The 27388-nt window shown below is 36.9% G+C and overlaps 1 long non-coding RNA gene across 1 annotated transcript in view; it reads right to left on the reverse strand.

The window, feature by feature from the left end:
• The window catches only part of LOC127492005 (uncharacterized), a 41423-nt gene extending 28663 nt beyond the window's left edge, over positions 1-12760 (reverse strand). Inside the window, exons 1-2 of the long non-coding RNA XR_011378613.1 lie at positions 12666-12760; positions 3362-3389 (exon numbers count right to left, since the gene is read on the reverse strand). This is a non-coding gene — a long non-coding RNA (uncharacterized lncRNA). The remainder of the gene's footprint in view (positions 1-3361; positions 3390-12665) is intronic.
• Between the last annotated feature and the right edge of the window lie 14628 nt (positions 12761-27388).

A 27388-nucleotide genomic window follows, 5' to 3' on the forward strand; every position in this document is an offset into this window, starting at 1 on the left:
CCCCTAAGTGGTTTGGCACTGGGTATCTGGGTAAGCAGTATTGCAGAATAATAGAATAAGGAAGATGAAGGGCTGGGGAGTAAGTAACCTATACTGAATCTGTAGTGCATGTATGGGAGACCTGGACAAAAATACTCTTCTCTCTAAGCACCAGTTTTCACCCATATTAAACTGAGAGGTTAAAATGTGTCTCAGAAGTTATTTGTGAATATAGAATGACATGTTTTAATGTGAGCAAAATATATAGCACAATGGCTGTTAGACGAAACAGAAGTATAATACATGATAACTAATTATAGATCACTAGACCTCAAGATTAGCACGTTTTCCAAAATCAGTGTTACTATGTATATCAATTTTCATTAAGAAAGTTGTTAACCCCTTTTATATTGAAAGGAACCATAGACTTAAGAGGCTTATATTTCACATTTAGACTTGAATTAGTTTATGAGCTGTTTACAGTGGAGGTCAAAATCTTATTTGATTTCTGCATCCCTAGTGCCTAGCAAAAGTGTCTAGTAATAGTAGATGCAATAAATGTTTGATGAATGTGTCCATTAAAAAGGAAAAAGCAAGCAGAGTCAAAAATCACTTTTCTGACCATCAGTTGTGGCAAGTGGGAAAAGAGCAATTTAGATGACTTTAGTTGCTAAAAGAGAAGCAAGGCTGATGGGCTTTACACAGTTGGCCTTGAATTGAGCTGTGATACTCATGAGTTCATTGGGGAACTGAAATAATCATGCTGGGATGGCAAGTTCTCAGAACAATTCTGACCCAAAGTAGCTGTTGCATTTTATGACTTTTACTATTGTTTTCTTTTCTACCTTGATTGTACATTGACATTATTTTTACATAACAATGACAGATACTCTTTTCTTAATGTACATACCGGAAAATATTCATTTTAATTTTAACAATTAGAAGTACACACTTTTCACAAATAAGATATGAAACACTGACACATTGGGAAGATTACCTAAGCACATATACAAAGTTGACTGGACATATAAACATACTAAATATATATTTTTAAATTATTTAAAGTAAGACATTACATTTTCTATCTTAAATAAAGATATTTACAACAGAATCTGAAAGGGTAATAAAATATAAATTCATTCTGGTCAAATTATTGTTTCAGATAAGTGTTTTTACATTAAGAAAGTATTGATTCTTTAAAAATGTGCTTGGTACAACTATATTTAAAAAAACAATAAGATGTTATTTGCCATTCCCATTTTGCTGACATTTGCACTCTAAAAGCAATTACAGTTAAATTACTGGAACCTTATAAAATCAAGGCAGTGACACATCAAATGGTATTAGATTCATATTGTACAAATTTATAGTAGTAAGGAGTGTAGAATATCATTTAGAATTAAATTGATAATCCCGAAATTATTAACTGCGGTGGAATGAAAAGGCCATGCCAAGATGGCTGCTGGCAAGCGAGCGTCAGTTACTCAGGAATGGCTTTGAATTCTACCTGGCAACGGAGCTTGCCTGGCAACAGGCTGTGATTGGATGGCTTTGGAAACTGCCTGGCAACAGGCTGTGATTGGTTGAGGGATAGACCGCCCCTTGACTGGATTGGCTGGTCTTGGCTATATAAACTGTGGTACTAACTGAAATAAACGAGTCTGCAGGCTGCTTGCCTCAAGCCAGCTTTCACCTGACTCCCAGGGTCTGTGTGGTTACTCCGTGCCTCTTGCCCCCACCACACTCCTCCTCTCAGAAAGAATCCACTGCAACATTGTTGAGAAATCAACTGCAACAATTAACTTTACAAATTCTTAGCCCTCTCTTAATTTTTTAAAATTTTTTTAATATATGATGTTGCAAAGTAGAATGACAGATGCATTTCCTCTACACATTGAAATATGATAAATGATTATATTTTTAAATGCATTTATATCTTCAATTTTTCTCATATTTTGATGATGTTAATCTGAAGTTTTCTTTTTTGGTTATTTATATTTCTTAAATTTTCTGTGTATTTTCTTTCTTATTTGAAAGGCAGAGACAGAGAGAAACACATGCACATACACAGAGAGAGGGACCTCCCATCCACTATTTCACTTCCCTGTTGTACACAACATCCAAGGTGGCCCAGTCTGATGTTGGAGACACAGAACTCAGTGCATGTGGGTGGTCAGGTGCAAACTACCTGAGCCCTCACTTGCTGCCTCCCAGAGTGCACAATAGAAGGAAGTCAGAATTGAAAGAACTCGAACTTGATATGGAATGGAGGAATCCCAAACAGTGTCACAACTGCTGGAACCTGCACCTGACCCTGTTCTTTTTTTTTTTTTTTTTTTTTTTAAGTTTTGTAGAGCATTAATGCTTTTCATTTATAAGGTAATTTTTCATAGAATTTAGCAATATGGATATATATAGATGATTTTGATAACTCTTGTTACCAATTTAAAATGTGCACATGGAGGGGCAGCATTGTGTTTTAGTGGAGTTAAACTGCCACCTGTGATGTTGGCATCCCATATCAGAGTGCCAGTTCAAGTCTCAAGCCACTTCCCATCCAACTTCCTGCTAAGGTGCCTGTGTCACCACAGAAGAAGCTAAGGGTCCTTGTCTTCGAAAAAGAAATAATGCAGGCATGAGACAGCCGTGGATAGCAAAGTAGCAAAGTTTATTATGGTAAGGACATCCGTAAGAATAGATGGGCACCTCTCCAGACAGAACCTGGAAGAGAGTACCTAGTTCACATTTAGGCTGGTGTTTTTAAGGGGATGGTCTTGCCTTCCTGCCTTTTCTCTCCTCCTCTCCTTCTTCTCCTCCAGAACAAAGGACTTGCTGGGTATAAATACAAAAAATTATTTTCTGATTTTCCTTCTGAAGTTGTCAGACAGGGGAAGCCTGACTGGAGTTGGCCGAGTGGTTTCTTTCTAGGATGCACGCCTTAGAGGAAGGATGTTTACCAGGCCAGGTAGAAGGGGCAGGACACCCTGGAAGATTATCAGGGTCAGGGGAGGACTTTGAAGTGCAGATCCTGGACAACTCCTGGAAGGTTATGTAGTGACTTTGAAATGCGGATGCTGGACCTCTGTAGATGTCAAATTCTTTAGGCCATGCTCACACACATAGATTAATTCCTGACTTCCTACCTAACACCTGGAAAGCAGCAGGTGATGTCCCAAATAATTATGTACCTGCCACCCACATGGGAGACCCAGATGGAGTTCTGAAGATATATCTCTCTCTCTCCCTCTCTCTCTCACTCTTCCTGAAACTCTACATTTCAAATAAATAAAAGTGAATAAATGAACATTTAAAGATAAAGTAAAATATGCATATGGGTATTAATGATATAGAAGAAATTCTTTTTAACACAAAAGTCTCTTACCTCGTCTTTTCCCAGCCCAAAGAGAATTCTATAAAAAGAAAATATTTTTCATTTTTAATTTGAATTACTCTTTACTATAACAAAGAAATTAATGGCATTGATCCATCAGTTAAAATAGTTATATATAACATAATATCCTATTATATTTTCAAAATACAATTTAAACAAATTCATTGCCTATTTCATGTATTATTTTCCCTCCAGTATCATTTCTAAAATTAATTTCATGTTTCCTGTCTTGGAGCTTTTTGACATGAAGTCTTGCATTTTTCACAGTTCTTCCAATGTATATGTTTCTATTTTCTCTTCTTTTTTTCTTATGCTTTAGGTACACTGAGTTTCTTAAATCTATGGATTTATAGTTTTCAACAACTAATATAATGTTTTTCAACCATTTTTCTGTCATCCCCTACTCAGGAGGGTATCTTTGTTACCTTTCTTGGAGTTTTTAACCCAACTTACTGATGCATATTTTGTCTTCATTTTTGTTTAGCCCGTGTTTCATTGTGTTTGACAATGTCCATTGCTTCCACGAAGATTTTTTTTCTTCACTTTCGAAACTATTAGCACCTTTTTTTTTTTTTTCCTGAGGTTTTTGTAACAAAGTAGCACAAACTGAGTGGTTTAAGTGAAATGTTTTCTGTTGCCTTTCTAGAATCTAGGAATCTAGAACTGAGGAATCAGTGGTGACTACTCCCCCGGGGGTTCCCTGGGGGAAGCCTGCTTTGAATGTGCTGGTTGCTGGTAGCCACTGGCATTCTTTGTCTTGTGGCTGCATCTCTCCGATGTATCTTTACATTGACTTCTCTGTATGTCATATGAATAACATTTTTAATTGTCTTTAGTGGTTACCTTGTAATAGTGGTTGCTTTTCTCTTCTTCAAGATCCTTAGCTAAATTACATACACAAAGACTCATTTTCCAAATAAGGTAACATTCATTAGGTACAGGATTAGGACATGGAGATCTCTTTTTCTGGGGCTACCATTCAGGCAGCTGTCTGCCTATCCTATCTGTTTTCTGTCTCAGATATTGTAATATTCATCACAAGACATGAGATAGGCCTTTTATTATAATTTATAAGCTTCCATTTAATTTATCCCTTTCTTCTTGGAATACCTTAATATACTTTAACAGTCTTACTGCATTTTTCTATAAATTATATAAAATGTGTCATTTATGTTTCTGTTTCATGATTGATTTTCCTTTTAATATCCTGTTTATTATATTTCTGATAATGTGTTAAATATAATTTAAGTATTTGAAAGGCAGAGAGCCAGTTACAACGCACATCTCCAATCTCCTAGTTTATTTTTCAAATGTTTGCAACAGTTAGAGACATGCAAAGTCAAAGCCAGGAGTAGAGAACTAAATCTAGATCTCCCATGTGGATGGCAGGGACCCAAGTACTCATCCTCTGCTTCCTACTAGAATGCACATTTTCTGGAAGCTAGAATCTGAAGCAGAGCCTGGAATTAAACAGAGGCACTCCACTAGGGGATACAAATGTTGAAAGCAGTATTTTAAGAACTATGCCACACACTTGCCCCGTTATTTTGTAACCTTCGAATCCCAAGTTCCTTTAATCTTAACTTTTTGATGGTGGACATATAGGTACTCATACAAATAATCTTTCTGTGTTCTATTTATGCTGTTTAAAGTTAATTTGATAATTTGAAAGACAGTTATAGATGGAGAGACAGAGAAGGAGGGAGAGAAAGAGAGAGAGAATCTTCCATCAGCTGGTTCATCCCCAAATGGCCACAAAGGCTGGGGCTGGACCAGGCTGAAGTCAGGAGTCAGGAACTTTATCTGGGTTTCCCATGTGGGACCAGGTGCACAGCACTTGGGCCATCTTCCACAACTTTCCCGTGCACATTAGGAAGGAGCTGAATTGGAAGTGGAGCAGCTGGGACTTGAACTAGTGCCCATATGGGATCAAGGTGCCACAGATGGAGGCTTAGCTTTCTTTTTTTTATTTTTATTTTTTTGACAGGCAGAGTGGACAGTGAGAGAGAGAGAGACAGAGAGAAAGGTCTTCCTTTTTCTGTTGGTTCACCCTCCAATGGCCTCTGGGGTCAGTGTGTTGCGGCCGACGGCACACTGCACTGATCTGAAGCCTGGAGCCAGGTGCTTCTCCTGGTCTCCCATGTGGGTGCAGCCATCCTCCACTGCACTCTCAGGCCACAGCAGAGACCTGGACTGGAAGAGGGGCAACCAGGACAGAATCCGGTTCTCCTACCGGGACTAAAACCTGGTGTGCTGGCACTGCAGGTGGAGGATTAGCGTATTGAGCCGTGGCACTGGCCTGGAGACTTAGCCTTTCTAAGCCACAACAGTTCCCTTCTAAACCTTAATAATTACTACTTTATGTTCAGATTGAGTTTTTATAGTACTCACAGAGGAAAGAGAACATGGAGGAGAGAGAATTTCACGTAATGTCCTCTGGTTCTGTTAATTTACTTCAAATGACAGAATTTTATTCATTATTATAGCTGAGTAGTATCTATTGTATATATGCCACATATTATTCATGTTTCCATTGATTAATGTTTTGATTTATTGGGCAGTTTGGATATTGTGAAAAGTGCTGTGATATTAATGCGGCTATATCATTGATGCAATTATTTTATGTCTTTTGACTATATGTCAGCATGTCACACTCTAGTCAAAATCCTGGCAATTCATTGCCATTTTGATGGACACTATATTGAATGACAGGCATTTCAGCAATATTAAATCTTCCAATACATGAGTGTGGGATATATTTTCTAATTTTCTGTAATCGTTATGTGTCTGTTTTTAGTGTTTTATCATTTTCGTAATACAGATCTTTCCCTCTGTAGTTAAATTTATCACTATTTTTATTTTCTAAATGTATGAATGGGATTGATTTCTTAATTTCTCTTTCATGAAAATCTCTTATTAGTATATAAAAATGTGACTTTTCTTCATGTTGGTTTTTTATCCTGCAACTTTACTGAATTTATTTATTAGTTCTAATTTCTCTATGGTGGGATATTTCCTTTTTTTATGTGTAAAATCATGTCATCTGAAAGCATCGATACAGTGACTTCCCTTTTTCAAATCTGTATACTTTTTCTTTTCTTTTCTTTTTTCTTTCTTTCTTTTTTTTTTTTTTTTTTTTGGACATGCAGAGTGGACAGTGAGAGAGAGAGACAGCGAGAAAGGTCTTCCTTTGCCATTGGTTCGCCCTCCAATGGCTGCTGGGGCTAGCGCGCTGCGGCTGGCGCACCGTGCTGATCCAAAGCCAGGAGCCAGGTGCTTCTCCTGGTCTCCCATGTGGGTGCAAGGGCCAAGCACTTGGGCCATCCTCCACTGCACTCCCTGGCCACAGCAGAGAGCTGGACTGGAAGAGGGGCAACCGGGACAGAATCCGGCACCCCGACCAGGACTAGAACCTGGTGTGCCAGCACCGCAGGCGGAGGATTAGCCTAGTGAGCCACGGCACTGGCCGCTGAATTGTTTTTACTAAGAATTCTAGTAACGAATAAGTGTGGTTGAAGTTGACATCATGTGGGGAATATTTTCAGCTTTTTCCCATTCGTTCTATCAACCATGAGTTTGACTATTTTTGAGGTATATTCTTTCTATATCCAATTTATTGAGGATTATTTATCATAAAGGGACATTGCATATCATCAAAAACTTTGTTTTCATTATTCAGGTGACAATGGGCTATTCTGGAATTTGTGCAGAGTGATAGAATGAAGATGGAACCTCCTTCACATACCACAGGGTAGATGCTGGCAACTCTGGGGAATATAGCATCAGCAGCCGCACTCTCCTGGAACCACTGGGTACCTATCCAAGCCCCTTGAAACCTGTGGAGGTTCTGTTGTAGAGTATGTAATGATAGTCATGAGCTTGGAACAATGGAAAGCATACAATTGCTTCTCTCAGTTCTATGGGGGTGAGTTTGGGTGCCCCAATCACTATCTGAGCTGCAGAACGCAGGGGAGAGTATACACATTTTTTTTTTTATTTTACAGGGATAAACACAGGTTTTGATGGGAATTACACACTAACAGCTCCTGCTCTACAGCTTCAGGATGCAGGTAGGACCTTACCCCGTTCACATAAGGTGAACAGAGTTTACTCTGGAAATCATACCACTGACAATCTCAGCCCCAGATATGCAGGAGGCAGAATGGATCATTCACAGGCTCCATGGGCCATACAAATGCGAAGCTGTGTCCTGTACCCTGGACATCAAGATTCTTGAGCTATGAGATGTGGAAGAAGGCTTCCTTCGGAAACACTGGGCTTATTTCCTGGATGCTGGTGCACTGAGCCCTGACATACAGAGTGGAATTTCTCCAGATTAAGCACCCAGTATGTATGACTCCAGGGGCTTGTGAATAGTAATTCTTCAACTGTAGAATATACAGGTCCCTGCTCTCTGTACTGTGAGGTGCACTGGATCTAGGGGATCCTGACTAAGAGTGCCTACTGATCCATAAGGCAGAATCGAATCAGGTGGTGACTCTTTTGTAGTAGCACAAGTTCTGAGGTCTGAGTTAGAGGACAATGTGGGTTTCCTTCATGGAGCAAAGCAGTTTCTGGAAACTTTCCATATTTGATTCAAAGACTGTGAGAACTTGGCAATTCTCCTGTAGTTAGGGCTGCCAATCTGCAACAGGGATGGGAGTCAGTGAGCTTTCCTGCTTGAATTTCTTGGGAGCTAAACAAATAGAGGTTGCAGTGTATTTTATTCCTCTCTTTATCTTGGATATCTGATTATTGGATTGGTTTAGGGATCCCTTATTGCTTTACCAAAGTTCTCTTAATCAGCCTCTTTGAAATGCAATTCTTTGGTTCTGACTCTTCTCCATAGTGGAGGCAAATGAGGGACACTTCTTCTAATTGACTTTGTATGCTTCTATGGGTGTTTTCCCCCTGCCCCTTGGCTGTAATTGACTATATTATGGTTCTCTCAGAACGCTTATGTCTATATCCTGGACCCAGTGATTGTTTTTGGAGATTAAGACTTTAAAAGATTTATTAAGGTTAAACGAGGGTCAAAGTATGAGGCTCTGATTGAATATGACTGCTAATGTTCTCATAAGAAGAGGAAGAGGCACCTTGGATCATAATGCCATAATGCACATAGAAAAGGTTAATTAAGGACACATTTGGAAACCAAGAGCCCTAAGGAGAATCTAAATCTGCAAACAACTTGATCTTGAACTTTTAATCATTGGAATCATAAAAAAATGAGTATCTATTGTTTAAACTACCTAATTACGGAATTTGGATATGACAATCTGAGCTGTCAGATACATCAATCTTTACTTCCTTCTCTCTTGCTATCTCCTCTCTGATATATTTGCCCATGAAATCCTTAAAGTTTTTGAACTTCCAGATCTGTCCTTTGAGAATAAGACACAGTAGGGTATAGATTTTAATTCTCCTTAATTTAATCTAGAAATTTAATTAATCTCCAAAACAGACCTAAAAATTTTTCTGAATTAAAGTTCTTTTAAAGTGCATCCTGTAGGCTAGTTATATAATGATTTAAAAATATGTAGGGCAAGGGCCAGTGTGGTGTAGCAGGTAGTGCATCCACCTGCATAGCCAGCATCCAGTATGGGCTCAAAGCAGTCCTGGCTGCTCCATTTCCAATCCAGCTCTCTCAAATGGCCTGATAAAGCAACAAAAGATGGGCCAAGTGCTTGAGTCCATGCCACCAATGTGGGAGATCTGGAAGAATCTCCTGGTTCCTGGCTTTAGCCTGGCCCACCTTTTGCCATTGTGGGCATTTGGGGAATGACCCAACAGATGGAGAATCTCTCTCTGTCTCTCTCTCTCAATCTGTAACTCTGCCTTTCAAATAAATAAAAACAGAGGTCAGTGAATAGTTGAGGATATTATTTATGTTTGCCTCAAGATTGTATGTGGCCTTCTGAGTCACCATGAGATTTCTGTTTTTCAAAGATAACTACATATTTCCATTATGCCTTAGCACATTTTTGTTAATAATAAATTCATTACATTTTTTTTCTTCAGAAAATATGTTTGTTCAGTGTGCCACAAGAATCAAGATTAAGGCAATTTTCATGATATTTATTTTCATTCCTTTGTTTACTATGCTGTTGATTGAATATATTTAATCAGTTTTCTGTCATTACATGCAAATATTTAACTCAGATTTCTCGACCTCTTTCCAATACTACATAACTTTCTATTGGCTAATTCTGTACCTTTTAATAATATGATGTCAATTGTTTAAAATAAATATGAGAGATGTTATTTTTAAAATCTTGAAATTGGTTTTGGACTATCAGTTATTACTTTTTCATCCAATAATCATTATAATCAATACCATTTACTAATATTTATGGCAGGGCAGCATTGTATGTGATGTGTCTTTCAGGTATGGAACTTTTGCCCAGAGACACATTTCTTTGCCTCTTGTATGTTCACAGGATTGATGACTCTCCTTAGCTTCATTTCACTGAGGTTCACTGCTACCCAGGTTGGACAAGGAGATCTGGTAGAATATTGGAAGATGAAAGACTCAAAGAAGTAATTTGTTCTTTCACTCTTCTGTGCACTTAGCAGATGTTTTTCATTGCTTCTAAATTCCTGGGTGCCTAGCAGATTCCCAAGTATGTCTCTGTGTTCCAGCTTTTTGCCTGTGGTCTCACTGTTCTGGAATCTAGCAACATCATATATTCTTTTGTCTCAGCTGTCCCATCACCTGGGAAACCTATTATTTCCATCAAATCTCCATGATTTTAAATACCTAGAGTGTTTTATTTTATCCTGGATAAACCCTCACTAAAACAATTCATATTGAAGAATCCTGATTAGAATATCATTGTTCCACATTACTTCCTTAAGGAAATGGCTAAACTTAAACTGATAAATAAGTGAAATAAAATGATCCACTACATTTCAATAAGTTGAGATTGTTTAGCCTCAAGAGGAATAGGCAAATGGATTATATTAAATGGCTCATTCATGTGAATATTAAGAAGTGAGACAACAGTCAACTAGCATTAACGGAGATAGAAGGAAAGAAACACTCAAAATGTTTCAGAATGAGCACATATCTTCTAGCAAAATAAGTCAATTTAGAAAGAATTATAGCTGAAACCCAGGGTGCCCAATAGCATAGGGCAATTATACTATGTACAGACAGTGATGAAACAGCCCCACCATAAGGAAGTTGGAAACAACTCTGTTGGAAAGGAGCAACACAGCACATAAAGATTTAGTGAAAAGTATCAGTTAATAACTGGAAATAGATAATCATAAAGTGCAAAATATTCACTTTAAAATATAATATTGAATGGAATAAATATTAAACTAATTAAATTAAGAACCAAATTACATGATGGCAAGCTAATAATGTGGACACTGTCTGAGAGTTAGTTTTTTGCCTCTTACTTCATATATTCCTCTAATTTGTTTCTTAAATGGTTATGCAGAGATGGTTTAAACTGAAATGTGATAAGTATTTTGTTTTCATTGAATGCATTGAATACATATTTAAAAACCAATCATGGCTGAGTATTTAATTATGATTTATGTAATGAATGCAAAGAAAAAGTCATTACATTGCATATAATATTTCTTTTCCCACTCCCCTCGTATGTATGGAGAGGCTGTGGTTGTGTTACAGGAGTTCTGAGTCAGTTCTTTGTCTCATGGAGATGAAGAATTACAACATGGACCCTAAATGGGGGTGAGCAAAGCAAATGAAAGTAGATTTGATTGTGCAATAGATACTCCTGCTCACTAAGGAGGGCTCCCTAGGAGAGGGATCTGTCAAGGTCTGGGTGTTGAAAGTTTATACAGGGAATGCCTATCAATTGTTCAGTTCTACATGGTATCAATATGCCAGCAGTCTACTTTGTGTTGTGCTAAATCTCTTGTGTAGTGATTATGGTTCCTGACCAGTTAACAGATGTGGTTGTGTCTACCACTTGGGAGATGTGATAGTTGAGGAATATTATTGACGTGACCAATTAAGGTAGACTGTGTCTACCAGATAAGTTGGTAAGCACTTGAGACATGCTGCTTTGTGGTGTGCTCTGTTATGCTGCCACTGTCTAGTTTCTTATATGGGTACCTATGGGATGGGACCCCTAACTTTCAACCTTTACATTTTCTTGGGACAATGTCTTTTATCTAATCAACTGATGTCAGGTTTCATACAAACACCTGGTTCCTTATTCCCACCAGGGCTAACTCTGCACAGTCAGAATCAGTTTTTTGAAGAATATGGTAAATACATTAAACTATGTTTATAGTAATGCTTTAAGAGTCCCTGAAAGTTATTCTGGTTTAACTACAGTTAATTTCATTAGAACCAGGGCCTCCTCCCTTTTCTCAGCACGTCAGGCTCTCTTCATTTTCAATAACATTGATTGTTTCCTTAAAACAACTAAGTGCACTATGGGCAAGAATTCTGTAATTTTCTTAAAGGAAAGTTCTGTTAACTTTTTTTCTTATCTGTTCTTTAAGAAAAGAGAAAAAAATATGGATAGAGACTCTTTTTTATTGATTGAATGTTCTGTCACATGGACACCTGTCCTAAGCATGTCTATTTGGATTGAAGGATAGATTATGACTTTTCTTCCTTATTTTATGAATCATTTTTCCAAAATATACAGTTTTCACAACAAAATATTGAGAAAGTCCTGGTACCTAACATATTACTTTGAGGATCAACATAATATAAATTACAGTAGAGTTACTTTGCAGATGCATTATTTCATAAGGGAATGCTAAGGCTGTAATTCTGACAGCAGGGTGGCACATATACTGTTTTAGGAACTTGTAAGAAAGACTTGAGTGATGTGTGAAACTTCAGACTCACAGATTTTCTCTATTGGTCAAGTGGGCTTTGATGAAAAGGATCTGCCAAAAATTGAGTGGCAAATACAAACTCAATTATACAGGAGAGCCAAAATTGAATCCAGAAAAATAAGAATTAGTTACAGTTCAAATGAGAGGAAGTATCTTTGTAAATTTTAATGGATGTATTATTTACATTAGAAATCAAGCACACAACTAGTCCCAGAAATTAGGTAAATGAAAAATGATAGCAACATGATAAGAATAAAGTATAAATCTGTCTTGAAGTTAAGTCACAATTTCTATTGATCTCAGTATTTAATATATCCCTGACTGGTGTCACATTTACCCTAGTCTTTGTAAGATGCATATATACATACGCATAATAAAAGATGTTTGAATGTGTAATATGGTAAGATGTCAGAGTTAAGGTTTAGCAAATCATTATAACACATTTTAAAAGAATTTGACTTACCTGATCCAATGTTTCCAAATGTGGTTCACAAACCAGAATCAGCTTAGAAATTGTTATGAAATCAAGTACTGCGTGTTAATAGCCCCAAAATAAAGCAGAATTCTAGAAGGGAGTCTTGGCAATCTGCATCACCAACAGTCATGCCATGTCTTTGTGATGTGCATTCTAACTGAAGAACTTTAGACTTAATGAGATGTTACTGATTGGACAGTTGTCTTAGCAGAAGATTGTTTCTAAACAATATCATGGCATACTACTCACAGCTATCTTTGAAATAGAATTTTAAAATACTCTGCTCCAAAGGGATAAATATAAACTATGCTTGGAGATGACCTTCAATTCTGAGATTATGTATTTTTTCTTCTTAAACAGGATTAATCACCTATCCCTGCGTGGGTGTTGGTTTCAGGTATTCCAATTATCTTCCCCTTCCATGTAATTTTTTGTGAGTCATCAAAGCTAACAACCTTCATAAACAAATTTCACTTGTTCTGATAAATTATTTTTATGTACATATAATTTTCTTGCTTTGAACTCAAGCAGCGTTTTATTTATAAAACCATCAATAATACATTCCAGGTGTATCATTATTTGATAAAAACACAAAAAGGTCCTTTTTCAGACTCAAGATGCCTCTCTATGCTTTGAGTTAATCTTTTGATGCCATTACTCAAGATAAATTTCTTGGTCATTTCACTTATTTCAAAGAGTGAATGTGTTCAGTGATTGAGAACCTGGGCATGCTTTTGGCTTTCTGGCATGCTTCAATCCCTTTCAATGTAAAAGTATTTTCTAAAAGAAATTTGAGGCATGTGTTGCAGTACAAGAGAAGCCAAGAATGTAGAAAACAGGGACAAAAAACAGTAGTCATGGTTTTTGAAAGTATATTTTTCCAAAACCAGGTATCTTTCACATATACTGGCAAAAGCAAATGAAAATTGCCACTCTTTTTTTTTTTTTTTTTTTTTTTTTGACAGGCAGAGTGGACAGTGAGAGATAGACACAGAGAGAAAGGTCTTCCTTTGCCGTTGGTTCACCCTCCAATGGCCGCCGCTGCAGCCGGCGCACCGCGCTGATCCGATGGCAGGAGCCAGGAGCCAGGTGCTTTTCCTGGTCTCCCATGGGGTGCAGGGCCCAAGCACCTGGGCCATCCTCCACTGCACTCCCTGGCCATAGCAGAGAGCTGGCCTGGAAGAGGGGCAACCGGGACAGAATCCGGCGCCCCGACCGGGACTAGAACCCGGTGTGCCGGCGCCGCAAGGTGGAGGATTAGCCTATTGAGCCACGGCGCCGGCCGAAAATTGCCACTCTTTTAAGGGATAAATCACACAGTGGTATTCCAATTGACTTCAGTACAGAAAAAATAAAGTTGAACATAAATATCATTTTCGTACCTCATTGATGGCACATTCTACTCTATTTTCAGACAAGAATAAATAAACCTGATATCGTGGTCCAAGAACTTAAAATAGTTGAAAGGGAAATTTGCTAGAATATATTTCCTGAAAACATTGGAATATAGTTGAAGAAAAAGACACCTCTATGAAAATTGTAAATGCAAACTTTCACAGTAAGAATTAGGAAGTTATATTAACATTTTGCACTGGTTCCACAAGAAGAAAAAGCAAGATATAATTTTAAGATTTGTATGGGACATGTACTCTATAGAATACTATACAGCAGTCAAAAACAATGAAACCTGGTCATTTTCAACAAGATGGAGGAATTCGGAAAACATAATGCTGAGTGAATTAAGCCAGTCCCAAAGGGACAAATATCATATGTTCTCCCTGATCAGCGACAACTAACTGAGCACCAAAGGGGAAACTTGTTGAAATGAAATGGACACTATGAGAAACTGACTTGATCAGCTCTTGTCCTGATGGTTGATGTACAATGTAATACTTCATCCATTTTAGTATTTTTTTTGTTCTAGTACCATTGGTTGAACTCTGTAATTAACACACAATTATTCTTAGGTGTTGAAATTTAACTGAAAAGTAATCCCTGTTAGGAATTTGGAAAACATTATGCTGAGTGAAATAAGCCAATCCCAAAGGGACAAATACCACTTGTTCTCCTTGATAGGTGACAATTAACTGAGCACCAAAAAGGAAACCTGTTAAAGTGAAATGAACACTATGAAAAACAGTGTCTTGATCAGCCCTTGCCCAGACTGTTGATGAGCAACTTGATATGTTATCCCTCTTAGAATTTTTTTTTGTTTGTTCTACTTAATACTTTTGGTTGAATACTGTAATCAATACACAATTCTTCTTAAGTGCTGAAACTTAACTGAAAAGTGATCACTGTTAAATATAAGAGTGGGAATAAGAGAGGGAAGAGATGTGCAATTCGAGACATGCTCAAGCTGACTTACCTCAAACGGTAGAGTTAGAACCATACCAGGGGATTCCAATTGAATCCCATCAAGGTGGCATGTACCAATGCCATCTCACTAGTCCCAGTGATCAATTTCTGTTCACAATTGATCATAATGATAGGACTAAGAACCAAAGGGATCACATAAACAAGAATAGTGTCTGCAAATACTAGCTGATAGAATCAAAAAGGGAGAGAATGATTCAACATGGGAAGTGAGATACACAGCAGACCCATAGAATGGCAGATGTCCTAAACAGCACTCTGGCCTTAGAATCAGCCCTTAAGGCATGCGGATCTGGCTGAAATGCCCATGAGAGTATTTCAGGCATGGAAAGCCAAGACACTCTGGGGGGAAAAAAAAAAACCTAAATGAAAGATCTCTGCGAGTGAGATCCCAGTGGAAAGAATGGGTCATCAAAGAAGGAGGTACATTTCTCTGAAGGGAGGAGAGAACTTCCACTTTGACCATGGCCTTGTCTAAAAATTTTCAGAGTCAGTGAACTCAGGGGGCTTCCATAGCCTTGGCAGCTCATGACAAGAGCCTAGGGTGATTACTGATGCCATAAACAAGAGTGTCAATTTGTTAAGTCAACAACAGGAGTCACTGTGCACTTACTCCTCATGTAGGATCTCTGTCCTTAGTGTGCTGTACATTGAGATTTAATGCTATAACTAGTACTCAAACAGTATTTTTCCCTTGATGTTTCTGTGTGGGAGCAAACTGTTGAAATCTTTACTTAATGTATGCTAAACTGATCTTCTGTATCTAAAGAGAATCGAAAATGAATCTTGATGTGAATGGAAGGGGAGAGGGAGTGGGAAAGGGGAGTGTTGTGGGTGGGAGGGACGTTATGGGGGGGAAGCCATTGTAATCCAACAGCTGTACTTTGGAAATTTATATTCATTAAATAAAAGTTTAAAAAAAAAGATTTGTAGATATATTTAATTTGTAAATATGTTTAAATTTTAAGTATTGTAAATGTATTCCTATAAGTAGTCCGTACTGATTCAGAGCCAGTTTTGAAAAAAAATAGTTGGTTTTCCCCAGAAATGAGGCAAAGCAGCAAAATTATTCATTTTTTTTGTTTGTTTTGGCTTTGAATTAGACTTTTTTGTTTTCATTATTTGAGAGTTCCCTTCTTCCTTGATGTGCAGAGTATATTGTTTGGTACCTTGGATTTAACAGTACTTTTGTCAGTTACTGAAAGAATCCAATTTCATTTTGAATCTGTGGAACATTACACATTTAAATATTTTCCTTTCCGACTGGATTTTAAAAAGATATCTCTTGAGCTGGATTCACTCAGATGTATATAAATATATGTAGTATTTCATATTAATTTGAATTTTACATTTAACATTTCCTTAACTGAATGAAAATTTCCGGCCCGTATCTTCATTTTTATAATCACACATACTTTACATACTTACAACTATATGCATTATCCTTACCCCTAAACTCATGGGTTTGGGCTTAACATTTCCTGAGAGTTTTAAGTTAATTGTCCAGAGAAAAAAAATTCTGTAAGATCCATACCATTACATAGTCAACTTTGAAAAGATGATTTTATGTTAGCATTGGTCTCATGCAGTGTCATTTAGGGGAAACAGTTACATATATAAGTAATGTAAGGTTTAATCAGATATATGACATTGAACTTCAGATATGCTTTATGCTGAAAAAATATTTAGCTAGATTTGGGCATAAACAGATTTATACTTGTGAATATTGAGAATTATAAAATGTAGACATTAAAGTTATAGCCATGTGTAACTGTCACTTCTATGAATATTCTAGGCAATAAATACTCCAATGTATCACTCTACTCACCTGTATCACAGAGATCATATTAATAATGTTAATTTTCAATATTAGTTTTAACAAAGACGTTATAGGTTATACATAAAGTATATGAAACTGTTTGAGATGCATAATAAATGCTCACATTTTAACTGTTATGGCTTTGTTATTAAGTTTTTGATATATAGTTATGGAGGTTAAATTATGTACACAAAAACATATTCATGAGGTCCTAATCCTGGAAACTGCATATGTGACCATACAAACAGTCTTTGTATATGTTTGTATGCACCTGCACCACTGTGTATTGATCTAGGTTTCCAAAATCATTTCCTTATAAACTTTATCTAGTTCAATCCAGTCTGAAAACTTGGGTAGAACAATAAGCTTAGGAAGTAAAGATCTTATACTTTAGGTAAAATTTTTGTTGGAGGCAGGTAATTTTGCAAGAATTTAGATAGCTGTTTTCTAAATGTCACTCATTATCTCTTCATGTTTGTCACTTTATGATTATTATTAAAATTCCAAATTTTGAGTATTAAAATATGCATGTATTTGAATACATAAGTATGTATTTCAGGTCTCCTTATCAGTCCTAAATTTAACCTTTTAGTATTTGGTAAATTCATACTGAATCCCTAGATTTGGGATTTTCATTCAAATAAACTGGATGTAAATAAAGTAAATAAAGTAAATAAAGATTTGTCTCAATATGTCCAATAATTAGAAAAAATATGCTCAATATAATGGAAATGATCATGATCTCTACTAAACCATTAAAATGCACAAATTTTGAGACAAGTTGTATGTCAACTCTTAGTCATATTGCTCTATTTCTGTCACTATGCCAACATTTTCGTGGGTAGCTGAGTCATTTTTTATATCAATTTCAGTAATTTTCTTTTTGTTTCAGTTTTAACTAAGACTAGATAAAATATTAGTAGAGCAACTGAGGAAGCATGTGCAATTCCATGTTTATTTACATGATATATTGAGAATGATTCATTATATTCCATGTTGAATTTTTGCTGTTTTAGAAATCCCATTCTACATGAATTATAAATGTATTACTGTACCACATATATCCCATAGGCCTCACACAGACACACACATATGCACAAAGTGGCTATCCCATTTATAGAAGAAAAAGGTATGTGTTCTCAGCAATCTATAATATTATATTACATATTATTGTACTATTATATATTGTTAATTATGTACATGCATTTTAAAATAATATGATTAATAACATATAATACATTTGGCCCAATATTATTTTTCTATTGTTGTATCACATATCATTTATTACTTAAACTGACCAATTCACAATGTATTCTCAAATTCTTAATCATAATAAATAAGAGAGAAAACAATGTAAATGAGTAAAAAGAAGTACAGTTAATTAAATGAGTGTATTTTTTATTTTAAATGAATTTTACATGTAGGATCATTAGTGTTTTCAGTATAGATGGCAAACCATCCAGCAGTAATATACTTTGTACAAACTTGAGCGAGTTTCAGTTTCTTAATTTGATATCAAAAGTTCATCTTTAGAATTTTAAGCCCCTCTTTCTTATTTCAGTATTTCCTTCAGCCTTAGCTTTGTGTACTCAGAGCTTTTCTTTGTGCTGCGTAATGTCACAGTAATTGGTGAAACACTGTGTTAGAAACAGGACATGACAGAATCAGTTACAATTATTACTTGGGGACTTACAAAAGAAATATTCACAGATTTTCACTCAACTTTTCACATTTTTATCAGTCTTTCACAGAACTAAATCTATCATTCATACTTGTCTTGCAAAACCAGAGATTTCTATTCAGGAGAGTCTTTTTTTTTTTATGATCAACTCCTAGTAAAGTCCTCCCACTACTTATTCATTGATGGGTAGCATCCTCACATTAAGTGAGGGCATTTTCAGAAATCTCATATGTTTCTATGAGCACTGTGACTCTCCAGATTGCTGGGGATAGGTATGCTGAGTAACTAATCAAATAGGCACAAATCTGAACCTTTTGTTTCCATGACCATAGACTTCTTCCTTTAAACAATCAGTAAATGTGATATAGGTCAGGCACTTAACAAAGCTGCAGAGCAGGGCTGGCAACATAACTCACAAAGACTTGTGCTAAATGAAAACCTTTACTTAGAAATTATCAAGACATTTTTTGGGTACAAAAATAGAGCATTAAAACAAGTGTGGGGGCAATGGGACTGTTCAGATGGCATACCTCTAAAGCCAACAGTCTTGAATTAGTTAATCCTCAAATGCTTGGTTTCACTGGATGAATCCAAATGTGTGCATCCCTTTTAAAGATTATGCTATTTTCACAATCCTGTCCCTAGGAGCAGCAGCACTATTTCAGTGTCCCATATTTCCAAAATTGGTAATGACAAGAGCATTAGTGTCCTACCACCTCCATTATTTATTTTTCCATAGACCCATATGAAGAACAGAGCTTAACCAATCAGCTCCTTTATAAAGGCTAAGTCAATAGGTTATCCGGTTTTTAGAGCTGGGTCTTCATAAAAAATATTTGACATTCTTTTGGAACTGCACACACTCCAGCTATTGTTTTCAGGATTTACATGTTGTCTGCATGTATCTGTACCCTAACAGATACCCTAATAGTACCCTAACAAGTACTGGGAGACTTGCTAACAAGAGAAATTTATTTATCACAGTTTTGGAGACTAGGAAGTCAAAGAAGAAGTCCAAGATTAAGTAAACACCAAATTCAAAGTCTCCTTGTATCTCCAAGTGATCCTCAGGTCTCTGGGGATTTCTATAATAAGGCACTAACCTCTTCAAGAGGGCTCCACACACAGCATGATCTAATCAACCCAAGAGCATACTTCATGATTCTAGCACATTGGTGATTATATTTCAACATGTGAATTTGCAGGGAGGCAGGCACATTCAGACCATAGCACAGGTATTTACTCATGTAATCCTCCAAACTTGTAGAAATTACATGATCTTCATTCATAGAGCATGAAACAGAGCTGAATGAGGGGGAAAAATAAGTAAATTTTCTACTCTTTTTTTATATTTTTTTAACTTTTATTTAATGAATATAAATTTCCAAAGTACAGCTTATGGATTACAATGGCTTCCCCCCGCCCCATAACGTCACTCCCACCCGCAACCCTCCCCTTTCCCACTCCCTCTCCCCTTCCATTCACATCAAGATTCATTTTTGATTCTCTTTATGTACAGAAGATCAGTTTAGCATACATTAAGTAAAGATTTCAACAGTTTGCTCCCGCACAGAAACATAAAGTGAAAAATACTGTTTGAGTACTAGTTATTGTCGCTCCCCCTCTTTGTGGAGGAACGACACTAAACCCTGCGCTGTTCTTTTGTCTGCTAGGCCCTTCCCGGGTTTGCTGCTGGTTCTTCCCGGGTTGGCTGCCAACCCTTCCACCTCCATGGAAGGGCGGTTCCCCCTGCCACTTTCCCCACTTCCGCGGGGGAGCGGCACACCGCCGGCCGGCTCTCTCGGGGGCTGCTCAGATGTTCCTCAGGTGTTCCCCTTAGATGTTCCTGGTGCATGTTGTCTCTCTCCTCCTTTATAGTCCTCTTCCACCAATCCCAACTCTGCTACCCACACGCCGAGTACACTGCTCTCCTCCAATCAGGAGCAGGATCAGCTCCTGCAGGTAATCACTCAAGTTGGTGAGAGGCAGCTGCGTAGAAGTTGTTTACTCCCTTCTCAGCGCCATATTGTGGGAGAGCAGATGCATAGAATAAGTCTTAATTCCAGTAACTTAGTCTAGTCCGAGTTGCTCCCCACAGTTATAGCATTAAATCTCAATGTACAGCACACTAAGGACAAAGATCCTACATGAGGAGTAAATGCACAGTGACTCCTGTTGTTGACTTAACAAATTGACACTCTTGTTTATGGCCTCAGTGATTCACCCTAGGCTCTTGTCATGAGCTGCCAAGGCTATGGAATTTTCTACTCTTAATCAGATAGTAATTGGTATAGCCTGAATGCAAATGAAGTTATCCCGTATGCAGAATCTGTATCATTACCTACAAGGCTATTTTGTGTTGAAGCATGTTACATGTTACTTTTACTGCTTATTAGGTATTTTATTGGCAAAGGGCCTATCATAACCATAAAGCATGATGAATTTGAACAAATTGTCACATATATTGAAAGGCCCCGGGCCAGCACCATGGCTCACTTGGCTAATCCTCCACCTGCGGCGCTGGCACACAGGGTTCTAGTCCCAGTTGGGTCTCCGGATTCTGTCCCGGTTGCTCCTCTTCCAGTCTAGCTCTCTGCTGTGGCCCTGGAGTGCAGTGGAGGATGGCCAAGGTGCTTGGGCCCTGCAGCAGCATGGGAGACCAGGAGAAACACCTGTCTCCTGGCTTCAGATTGGCACAGCGCACCGGCCGTAGTGACCATTTGTGGGGTGAACCAATGGAAGGAAGACCTTTCTCTCAGTCTCTCTCTCTCTCACTATCTAACTTGGCCTGTCCAAAAAAAAAAACAAAAAAAAATTAAAAGAAAGGCCCAAAACTTTGCCTCAGAAATTCTCCCAATTGATAATCACTCTTTCTGCAGAGGTAACTGCTATGCAAATTTCTAACATTCTATATTTTCATGTTATTTAAATTCATTAAAATGTAATAATTTGATATGAACTGCATGTTCTGTCATCATTCAACATTATGTTTGTGAAATTTATTATGCTTTCTGTGCTGTCATAATTAAATCATTTTCACTGCTGTACAAATGCTCCACAGTTCATTAGCAAATGCATATATTTAATATACTGTTAAGCATTTTGGTTCTAGTTTTTTTCTTTGTTCTGTCAAGGATAGGTGTGTTTTGTTGTTCTCACAGTGAAATTGTAGAGTAACAGGAAATGAATAAGTTCACTTTCAATAGCTGTGGCTGAATTATTTTCCAAACTTTTGGAAAAAATTCATAAGACTATCATTAAACAATGTTTACATCCAGCATTTTTTAAAACAAGTGGCTAATGGCATCTCCAAGTTTTCATTTTGTGATACTTCTGACTAAGGTTTCCATAATTTTTTGCCATTTGGATACCCCATTTGTGTTTGTTCATGCTTTCTGTTTTGTTGTTTTATTTTGTCAGGTTATTCATCTTATGTTTATAAGTAAATTCTGTGAACTATATACACAAAATATACATTAAATGAATATTGCCCTCAGTCTGTGGTATAATGATAAGTCTCTTAATGTTTCTTACTGAATAAATATTCCTAACTGAATATATTTAAATGAATAATTTGTTTTGTGGATAATGGCTTGCCTGAAGGGTAAAATCTTTTCCCACCTAGAGGTGGGCATTTGTCACAGTAATTAGGTTGCCACTGGTGCTGCCTGCATCCCAAGCAGGAATGCCTAGTTCTTGTCCTGGTTCCTCAACTTATAAGCAAGCTTTTTACTGGTGTGCATCCTGGGAGACAATAGATAATGGGTCAATTATTTGGATCAATGCCACCCACTTGGGAGACGCAAATTGAGTTCCAGGATGCTGTTTTCAACGTAGCCCAGCTAAGCTGTTATGAGTATTCAGATAGTGAACCAGCAGAAAGTACACCTCTCTCCATTTGTCTGTCAAATCAAAATTTTAAAAAATAAAATCTTGCCCCACATCAATTTCATGAGAATAGTCCATGTTTATTATTTTTTAAGTTTTTATTTATTTATTTATTTTTCTTTTTTTAAATTTATTTTTTAAGGAATACAAATTTCATAAGTACATCTTTAGAAATATACTTATTCTTCCCACCAAACCCACCCTCCCACCCACACTGCCAACCCCTCCTCCTCCTCCTTCTCCTCTTGCCAGTCCTGCTCTCCATTAAGATTCATTTTCAATTAACTTTGTACACAGAATACCAATTTTATACTAAGTAAACGTTTCAACAATTTGCACACATACACACACACACACACATGCACACACAGCTGTTTGAGAACTGGTTTTACAGTTAACTCTCAATACAACTCATTGAGGAAAGAGATCCTGCATGTGGAGTTAGTGACTCCTGTTGTTAATTTAACAATTAACACTCTTATGTATGTTGTCAGTGACCACCCGAGGCTCTTGAAATGAGCTGCTTAGGCTATGGAAGCCTTTTGAATCCACAAACTCTGTCAGTATCTGGACAAGGTCATAAGTAAAGTGAAAATTCTCTCCTCCCTTTAGAGAAAAGTACATTCTTCTTTCATGGCAACTTCTTTCCGCTGAGGTCTCCCTCACAGAGATCCTTCATGTAGGACATTTTTGCCACAGTGTCTTGGCTTTTCATGCCTCAGTGCTCTCACAGGCTTTTCATTCTGATCAGGAAGCCTTAACGGCTGCTTCTGAGGTCAGAGTGTTATTTAAAGTGATTATTATTCTATAAGTCTGGGGTGTGGACTGCCCCCCATGTTGGGCATATGCTCCTTTTTATCTATTATTATCACCAGGCTCTTGATGCTATTTATATGATCTCTTAAACATTTCATCCTATATATATGTTCACTTTGACACTTGATATGATCACTTTAACAATTAAGATAGCAATTTGAACACCAAGTTTAACAGAATTTGGAGTCCCATGACAAGTTTTTAAACTGTACCCTTAGAATAAGTCCGGAGGAATGTATGCAGAACTTTGCAGCTTCACAATTACAAACTTCCTCCTCTCTCTCTCTCTCTTATTCTCAGTCTTATTTTTCACTGAGGTATATTTTCAGTTGGCTTTAAACATATATGATTAACTCTATGTTAAGTAAAGAGTTTATTAAATAGTATGAAAGAAAAAAAAAGATGAAAAAACAAAGGAGATGAAACTGTTCCTCAATAATCAAGACAAGGGCAGCTCAAGTCATCTTTTCTTGAAGTGTCAATTTCACTTCTACACATTTTGTTTTAGGTGCTCTATTAATTGTCACAGATCAGGGAGAACATATGGTATATGTCTCTTTATGACTGGCTTATTTCACGAAGTACGAAGTTTTCCAGATTAATTCATGTTGTTGCAAATAACTGGATTCCTTTTTTTTTTTTTTTTACTGCTGTATAGCATTCCATAGTGTGCATATCACATAATTTCTTCATCCATTCCTTGGTTGATAGGCATTTAGATTGATCCAATGTATTTCCTATTGTGAATTGAGCTGCAATAAAAAAGGAGGTGCAGATAACTCTTTAATTTACAGATTTCATTCCCCTTGGGTAAATTCTCAGGAGTGGGATGGCTGGGTTATATGGTCGGTCTATATTCAAGTTTTTGAGGTATCTCCATAATGTCTTAAATAGTGGCTTTATCAGTTTAAATTCCCACCAACAGTGGATTAGGGTACCTTTTCCCCAATATCCTCACCAGCATTTATTGTTTATTGATTTCTATATGAAAGCCATTCTAACTGAGGTGAGGTGAAACCTCACTGTGGTTTTGATTTGCATTTTGATTTGATAGCTAGTGATCCTGAACATTTTTTTTCAAGTGTCTGTTAGACATTTGTATTTCCTCTTTTGAAAAATTTCTTTTAGAGTCCATGCCCATCTCTTAACTGGGTTGTTTGTTTTGTTGTTGAGGAGATTCTTGATCTCTTTGTATATTCTGGTTATTAAACCTTTATTAATTGCATAATTTGCAAACTATTTCTCCCATTCTGTTGATTGCCTCTTCACTTACCGGGCCACACCCACTAGTACCCTCTAGAAATTCACTGAAAGTAGACCTTTCACTTCTCTACAGAGTCCTAGTATAAAGATGAAAGCCACCACAGAAAAAAAAAGAAGAAGAAAAAACTATTGAGTATCTACAGATATCTACAGAACTTTTCATCCAACAGTTGCAGAATACACATTCTTCTCAACAGAGCACGTATCTTTCTCTAGGATTGCTCACATGCTAGGCCATAAAGCAAGTCTCAGCAAATTCAAAAAAAATAAAAAATAAAAATCATACCATGTATCTTCTCAGACCACAATGCAAAGCTGGAAATCAGCAACTCAGAAATCTCTAGAACATATGCGAACACATCCAGATTGAAGAACATGCTCCTGAATGAACAGTGGGTCATAGTAGAAATCAAAGGAGAAATCAAAAATATCTGGAAGCAAGGATGACAATACAACATATCAAAATCTATGGGATACAGCAAAAGCAGTATTAAGAGGAAAGTTTATAGTGATTGGTGCCTACATCAAGAAATTGGAAAGGCACCAAATAAATGAGCTATCAGTGCATCTCAAGGATCTAGAAAAACAACAGCAAACCAAGCCCAAAACTAGTAGGAGGAAAGAATTAAAGTGGAGAAAAAAGTAAAAAAAAATGAATAAAAAATACAAAAGATCAGCAAAATAAAGAGCTGGTTTTTTTGAAAAAAAAATTGATACATCATTTGCCTAACTAACCAAAAAAAGGAGAGAGAAGACCCAAATCAGTAAAATTAGAGATGAAAAAGGAAATGTAACAACAGATAACACAGAAATAAAAAGAATCATTAGAAATTATTACAAAGAGCTGTATGCCAACAAACTGGGAAACTTAGAAGAAATGGGCAGATTCCTGAACTCATATAACCTGTCTAAATTGAGCCATGATGACTGAAAAAAAACCTAAACATATCCATAACCAAAACAAAAATGGAATCAGTAATAAAGGCCCTCCCAGCAATAAAACCCAGGACCAGATGGATTCACTGCTGAATTCTACCAGACATTTAAAGAAGAACTAACTCGAGTTCTTCTAAAGTTACTCAAAACAATTGAAAGTGAGGGTTCCTTTCCAAATTCTTTCTATGAAGCCAACATCACCTTGATTCTTAAACCTGAAAAAAAATACGAGAGAAAGAAATTTACAGACCAGTTTCCCTGATGATAATAGATGCAAAAATCCTCAACAAAATTCTGGCCAATTGAATCTGACAACACATCAGAAAGCTCATCCACCCAGATCAAGTGGGATTTATCCCTGGCATGCAGGGATAGTTCAATGTGCGCAAAACAATCAACGTGATACACCACATTAACAGACTGCAGAAGAAAAACCATATGATTATCTCAATAGATGCAGAGAAAGCATTTGATAAAATACAAAATGCTTTAATAATGAGAACTCTAAGCAAATTGGGTATATAGGAAACATTCTTCAACACAATCAAGGCAATTTATGACTAACCCATGGCCAGCATCATATTGAATGGGGAAAAGTTGGAAGCATTCCCACTGAGATCTGGTACCAGACAGGGATGCCCACTCTCACCATTGCTATTATATATAGTCCTGAAGTTTTAGCCAGAGCCATTAGGCAAGAAAAAGAAATCAAAGTGATAAAAATTGGGAAGGAGGAGATTTTATTTTAAAGAAAGAGTAGTGGGCCAGCGCCACGGCTCAATATGCTAATCCTTTGCCTTGCGACGCTGGCACACTAGGTTCTAGTTCCAGTCAGGGCGCCGGATTCTGTCTCAGTTGCCCCTTTTCCAGTCTAGCTCTCTGCTGTGGCCCTGGAGTGCAAAGGAGGATGGCTCAAGTTCTTGGGCCCTGCACCTGCATGGGAGACCAGGAGAAGTACCTGGCTCCTGCCATCGGATCAGCGCAGTGTGCTGGCTGCAGCACACCAGCTGCAGCGGCCATTGGAGGGTGAACCAATGGAAAAAGGAAGACCTTTCTCTCTGTCTCTCTCTCTCTCACTGTCCACTCTGCCTGTCAAAAAATAATAATAAAAAAAAGAGTAGTTTGAACAGTGCATGCCTTTTTTTTCTTGCCATTCATAAAACTTATGATAATGAGCAAGCTCCTTTCATATACTTTGGGGAATTGTTATACTCTTCCCCACTCTTCCATAGGAATACAGAGAATTATTATAAACAATAATCAAATCACATGATGTCAGTTTCACTCACATACATTATGGCTTTTTTTTAGACTTCATATATTAGCTACCACAATTCAAATAATATGATATTTTGCCTTTCTGGTTCTGGCTTATTTCACTACCCATAATGGTTTCCGGATGCCTTCATTTTATTTCAAAACACAGGATTGCATTTATTATTGATGAATAGTATACCATAGTGTATATATACACCACATTTTTTTATCCAATCTTTAGTAGATGGACATCTGGGTTGTTTCAATATCTTAGCTATTGTTAATTGAGGTGCTATAAACATAGAGGTATAGGTAACTCTTTCATATGCTGAATTCATTTCCTTTTGGTATATTCCAAAGAGTGGGATTTCTGGTCAACATGGTAGATTTATTTTCAGATTTCTGAGAAATCTCCATACACTCATATTATTATTTTCACTATAAAGTTTTAAAATCTGCACCTATAATGCAATTCACTTTATTTTATTTTATTTTACCTAGAAAGATTTTATTTATATTAAACAAACCATGCATTTCATATATACAAATTTAGGAACACAATGATTCTTCCCCTCACCTCTCTTACTCCTTCTTCTTTTATTCCTTTTACTTTTTACATAAAAAATCTATTTTCAGTTAATTTTATACTCATAAGATTAGCCCTACCTAAGAGTT

The sequence above is a fragment of the Oryctolagus cuniculus genome, chromosome 9 (assembly GCF_964237555.1).
Source record: "Oryctolagus cuniculus chromosome 9, mOryCun1.1, whole genome shotgun sequence".
Taxonomy (NCBI): Eukaryota; Metazoa; Chordata; class Mammalia; order Lagomorpha; family Leporidae; genus Oryctolagus; species Oryctolagus cuniculus.